The sequence below is a fragment of the Chionomys nivalis genome, chromosome 5, assembly GCF_950005125.1.
Source record: "Chionomys nivalis chromosome 5, mChiNiv1.1, whole genome shotgun sequence".
In the NCBI taxonomy this organism is placed as follows: Eukaryota; Metazoa; Chordata; class Mammalia; order Rodentia; family Cricetidae; genus Chionomys; species Chionomys nivalis.
Window position 1 is genome coordinate 96,978,260 of NC_080090.1, and position 6,349 is coordinate 96,984,608.

The 6,349-nt window shown below is 40.9% G+C and overlaps 1 pseudogene; it reads right to left on the bottom strand.

Annotated features, from left to right (window-relative positions):
- Positions 1–1,216: 1,216 nt before the first annotated feature.
- Positions 1,217–2,045, bottom strand: LOC130874876 (ADP-sugar pyrophosphatase-like; annotated as a pseudogene).
- Positions 2,046–6,349: the final 4,304 nt, after the last annotated feature.

Sequence of the window (6,349 nt, forward strand, 5' to 3'; positions counted from 1 at the left end):
GCCTTTAATCCCAGAGCTAGAAATGATTATAAAATGGGAGGAAACAGTCCTCGGTCTCAGTCTCATTCTGAGATTCCTGGAGGCAGGGTCACCATTTTGAACTGAGGTAGAAGTAAAAGCCAGTGGCTGGCTGTTTTGCTTTTTAGATCTTTAGGTTGGACCCTAATTTCTGTTTCTGAGTTTTTACTAATTGTACTTCAGCCCCATTTTTTGTTTGTAATAAATAGATGTATTCTCAGAAAAAGATTGACAGCCCTTAGCACCAAGTTGATAGAAATATAAAATACAGCACAATTATTTGCTGATCCTATTGAAGTGCGGAGGAGACTGCTGATCCAGAACTTCCGGAAGTCTTGGATTCAGTCTCTAACTTCTCATGACCACCCCTTGTGTTCAACTCTTGCTTTACTTCTTGCTACTTTCTACATCAACTTTCCAGAATCTTTGTTAAATGTGACCAATATCCTGATGACTCCCAGCTGAAGGACTCTTCAACCCAGATGTCTCTTCTTTACTACAGACATCTATCTGTTCATCTGGTATCTAAGTGTTTTTGTCACATTTTGTCACAGAAAGAAGAAAGGTATCTTTTTTTTATTGTTTTCCTTTAACCGAAAATTGATTTTCTCATACAATATATCCCAATTACAGTTTTCCATTCCTCTAGTCCTCCCATTTCCTCCTACCTCCTGTCACCTCTGGATCCATTCCCTTTCTGTCTCTCAAAAAAAAAAAACAAAAAAAAAAAAACAAAAACAAAAACAAAACGGAATTTTAGGAGATAACAACTAAACATGACAAAATAGAAAATAATTTAGGATAAAGCAAAACCCATCACATCAATACTGGACAAAGCAACCTAACGGAAGGAAAAGATTCCCAAGAGCAGGTCCAAGAATCAGAGACCCACTCATCCACACACTCTGAAGTTCTGTTAAAACACTAAACTGAAAGCTGTAATACATATGCAGAGGACCTGATGCAGACCTGTGTAGGACGTGTGCTTGCTTCAATCTCTTTGAGTTCATATGAGCCTTGCTTAGTTAATCTAGAGTGCCGTGTTCTGGTGTCCATCCCTCTGGTTTTTACACTCTTTCTACCTCCTCTTCCAAAAGGTTCCCTGAGCACTGAGGTGAGGGATTTGTTTTTTTGTTGTTGTTGTTGTTTTTTGTTTTTAGTTTTTTTGTTTTGTTTTGTTTTTTTATAATTCCATGCCACATGCAGTCTGGGCTGCTTTTATTTTATGAAAAAGCTAGTTTCCGATCTACATTAAACTTAATTGAATACATTGAACGGTGAAGGCCTTATGGTCTCATTTACAAAACATGGCCAGTGTCCGTCTTGGCCTTAAAATTTGAGGAAGGACACTTCGAATGGCTTCGTGTTCACGTGTTTCAGTGCCAGAGCATAGGCGTAGACCCTGGCATCCACTGTAAGATGTTCTTCTGCTACCAAAGCGTCCAGTCTAGTCAGTAGGTCATTCTTTGGTAAAGAAATCACTTCCACAAATTCTCCATCCCCTGGATTGGGCTTCGGTCTTACATTTGCAGCATCGTCTCCATTGATGGTCACTGTCACAACATGTGTGGTACAGTTCGACAGGCCTGGATTCATGCACACAGCTGGAGAACATTCAGCAACATCACCTTTGTAGCCAGTTTTTTCCTATAGCTCCCGAAGAGCAGCTGCTTCTGGGTTTTCCCCATCGTCGATGAGCCCTGCCGGAAACTCCAGGCAGTAGCCACCCATTGGGGGTCGGAACTGCTTTACCAGAACAATACACTCGTAATGAAGAGTTCTTGGCAGCACTGGGATGATTGACACGGCGTCAGCAGATTTTCCCTTCCTGGTTGTGAGTTTCACTGTTTCCCAAGTTCTAGTTTTACCAGTAGGATCCATGTAAGTTGTTTTTTCTAATTTGACCCACTTTCCTTCCGAAATCAACTCCTCTGAAATAATGTGCTGTTTGGCGTTCTGAGAAGAATCTGTTGATTCTCGGTTCTCCATTTCAACCTAGCTGGTCTCCACAATCCTCAGGTGGGAAGTTCCGCTGTAAGGAAGTGAGATTGGTCAGGCTCTCCCAAACATGGGTCTCCTAAGCTGTGGGATGTGGAAGGGATGGAGGAGGAAAGGAAAAACAATCAGACAGAAGCTGCAATCTCCGTAGAAGCGGGTGCCACCACTAGAGACACCAGCGCCTCTCGTGGTGCGAGGAGGATTGTGAGGTGAGGGATTTGATGAAGACATTTCACTTAGACTCTCTGTCTACCTAATGTCTGTCTATAGGTCTTTGCATTTGTTCCCCTCTACAACCTATATGGGAAGGCCCTTGACTACCCCACTTTTAAAAAGACAGATTAATACAAGACAATCATTTGACATTTATTTGTTTAATATTACTCAGCACTTTCAGAAAGGAAGAGACAAATATCACTTCTACTACCTTAGTCAGAGCCAAACTTGCTTTCCTGGTTTGCTTCAGATACCTCCGAGCTGACCTACCTACTGGTTCTATTGCCTGACTGTGTTCTTATAACAAGAGTCAGAGTCACCTTTTCAAAATAAGTTATAGGCTGAGGGTGTAGTTCAGTTGTTGAAGTGCTTAACAACCATGCAGGAAACCTTGGGGCCCATCCTCAGTACAGTGTATGCCAGGCATGATGGCACATGTCTATTAACTTAGCACTTAGAAAGCAGAGACAGAAGATCTACAGGTCAGAGTTCAGAGTTCAGAGGTATTCTCAACTACACAGTGAGTTTTGAGGCCAGGCTGGGCTATATGAGAACCACTTTCAGAAAATATTTAAAAAGTAATGATAATTAGGATACTAAGTGTCAACCCAATGGACACTGAGCTGTGTGGCACTTTATTCTTGGAGCTGTCCTATGAATTAAACGATGTCTACTTGGGCACAATGGCAAAATCCTGTTGTGTAGTCACCAGATACCATGGAATATCTTCATTATTGCTAAGACAACTTGGGGCATTGTAGATATTGCCAAATAACTTCCAGAAGACAAAATCATTCCCTTTTATGATAACTGAGACAAAATAGGTAAATGAGAGCTGACGAGAGGCCAAGGACAATGGCACGGGGTTTTGATCCTACTTCAGGTTCTGGCTTTGTGGGAGCCTAGACAGTTTGGATGTTCACCTTCCTAGACCTGGATGGAGGGGGGAGGACCTTGGACTTTCCACAGGGCAGGGAACTCTGAATGCTCCTGGGACTGGAGAGGGAGGAGAAGAGGAGTGGGGGGAGGGGGAGAGGGGTGGGAGGATGGGGAGGGAAATGGGAGGCGGGGAGGAGGCGGAAAATTTTTTTTTCAATAAAAAAAATAAAAATAAAAATAAAAAAAAAGAATCCAATGTCTGGGGGTAGAATGAATGACTCAGCAATTGGTCCTGCTGTAAAAATCACTTGCTGTAAAACCATAAACAGCAGGTACCTACATAATCAACTAGGTATCTTCCATGTATTCATGACTCCAGCTCCAAGGTGAATAGAGACAGGTGAATCACAGGGGCTTTGTTGCAAAGCTTAGAAAGTATGTCTTAGGTTCAGAGAAAGACCCTGCCTCAAAGAAATAGATGGAGAATGATATAGGAAGACAAGTGACACCTTTTTGCAGTCTTTTCTGTGTATGGATAGGTACGTATACCTTCAAAAGCATGCATACACACACAAGCACACAAGCACACATACACACATGTGCACATGCAAACATACAGACTTAGATCCACATAAATAAAGAAATAATATTTTAGAAGAGTCTGTCCTCACGAGAGACTGTATTTTATGGGTGCTTCACTCCCAGTCCTCTGACCATCCCTTCCTGGCCTTTAGTATGCTCTCCCTTGTGACCCTTTCCCCAAATCTACCCATACCCCTGCCATTCCAGGGAATGCTAGGCATGCTTCCGACTGTACCAAGCAGGGTTCTCTTCAATTTTATTTAAACGGGTTTTGCAGATGTCAATATCCAAGTGGCCATTTAATCACCCAAATGAACAACTGATCCAGTCATCCCTCCAAAATAATGCATCTATGGATTAACCTTCCACAGAAGAAAAATATTTGGTAAAACAAATTATGCTGAACCTTGCCACTACTCTGTAAACAAAACATTGTGCCAACTATGTGCCCTGCAAGACTCATGCTGTAGTAGATACTGCTCCATACTCCTGGCATTTATGAGTGAGTAAAATAGATCCCAGACTGTAGCGGAGGAAATCAGATATTAATCAAATCACTAAGTAAAAGATATAATGTATCAAATTATGCCAAGTTCTTCTGAAGACCTTAAAGATGAAGAGAGTGAGCTGTGCTGTTTGAAACTTGCAATAGATGGAAGATAGTCGAAAAAAGCCATGTTGATCTAAGAGGCTGGAAAGATTATCAATTCTTGTGCTTCATTGTTTTGTCAAGAATTCTCCGTAGTGTATAAGCACCAGGAGGCCTATAATTTGACTTTTTTCTTCTATTTTTGTCAATGAGGTAAATTCATCAAATTTAATAGGACTTATGGTGGCATCTCATTCAAAGCACCACACAAAATTTTCAAAATATGCCAGAGAAGACACAAAATGAGCTTGGAAGAAAGAGTGGAGGCACAGTAGTTTAAGAAGCAGGCAACATCTGAAGAATTGATAAGTGTTTAAGAATCCCTACCTCTCTTGCTAAAGACCTGAGTTTGGCTACTACCACCCAGGTTAAGCAAGTCACTACTACCACCTGTTACTCTAGTTCAAAGGAACTTAATGTTCTTTTCTGACCTTCTTAGGAACCCCCTCCACACACACACACACATGCTTATGCACATGCACACACACACACACAGAGTGTGTGTGTGAGAGAGAGAGAGAGAGATAAACATACAGATCAATAAAAGATAAATAAAATTTAAAAATAAGTTCAGAAAACCAACAAAAAGTTAAACAATCTCAAAAATTGTGATTCAAATGGCAACAGTTTTGATCTGACCTTGTGATCATTCAATAATCAGTCCCTTACTTTATTAGTTTACAGTTACTATAAACTGATTTTTCCTTGGGTCAAACATTCAATTGAAACTTAGTATTGTTAAAACCTTCTGCTGGAAAAATAAGCATAAATTAGGACTGTGAAAAGACAAGCCTTGCCTCAAAGACCTTTCTGTCTCTGGGGCTTTTCTATACATTGTTTTATCCTGCAGGTACCCTGCTGGTATCTCCCATGTAGCAGAAGGATGAGCACTGCCTCCTCTGACTCTTGCTCCTCCATCATGACAAATGATTGAACATTTTCGTGTATAGTTGAGCCTTCTCTGCTATTGGTTATTGAGGGCTCCTGTTGCAGATGCATTGGGCCCTATTTTTTCTTCTACTTGTGATGGATGCTTATTGACTTGTTTCCACGGCTTTCTCAGAACACCACATGTCCAGAGATGGCACTATCCACAGTGAACTGGGCCTCACCCATTGATTGCTATTTAACAATGTGTCCTTCCGGCTTGCCCGCTGCCTGATCTTACAGAGACATTTCTCAGTTGAGGTTCCTGATGTGGGAGTGATTTCTTTCTAATGTGTTGCTTTTATTGGTTAATTAATAAAGAAACTGCCTTGGCCCATTTGATAGGCCAACCCTTAGGTGGGTGAAGTAAACAGAACAGAATGCTGGGAGAAAGAAGCTGAGTCAGGCAGTCACCATGATTCTCCCACTCCAGATAGATGCAGGTTAAGATCTTTCCTGGTAAGCCAGCTCATGGTGCTACACAAAATATTAGAAATGGGTTAGATCAATATGTTAGAGCTAGCCAATAAGAGGCTGGAACTAATGGGCCAAGCAGTGTTTAAAAAAATAAAGTTTCTGTGTAATTATTTCAGGGTATAAAGCTAGCCATGTGGGTGGCTGGGTGCCAGGAACATAGCCCGTCACTCCTTCCACAACAGGTTCTCTCCTTTCACATGACTCTATCTTCTGTCAAGTTGACAAAAAACCTAATTAGTACAGTTGAGGAGAGGTAAGAAATCAATACAGAAGAAGAAGGGAGGGATGGAGGAAATGACAGATAATACTAAGGATGTTTGAAAATGTCAAAGTGATTCATATTTATCTAAAATTACACATTATACCTTTAAGTATATATTATTTTATTATATCTTAAATAAGTTACGCTACTTGGCCTGACAATGATCCCCTAAGAACAATAGAATATCTAACAAAATGTCAGCACCAGGCATTAGAAACCTTCTTTCAAATGTTGGTTAAGGGAATCTAAGAGAATTCCAAAACAATATAGTCAATTATTGTTGCCCTTTTTTGCCTCCCAGAGGCAGAAGTTAAGACCCTATTGCTGAAGACACTATGCAT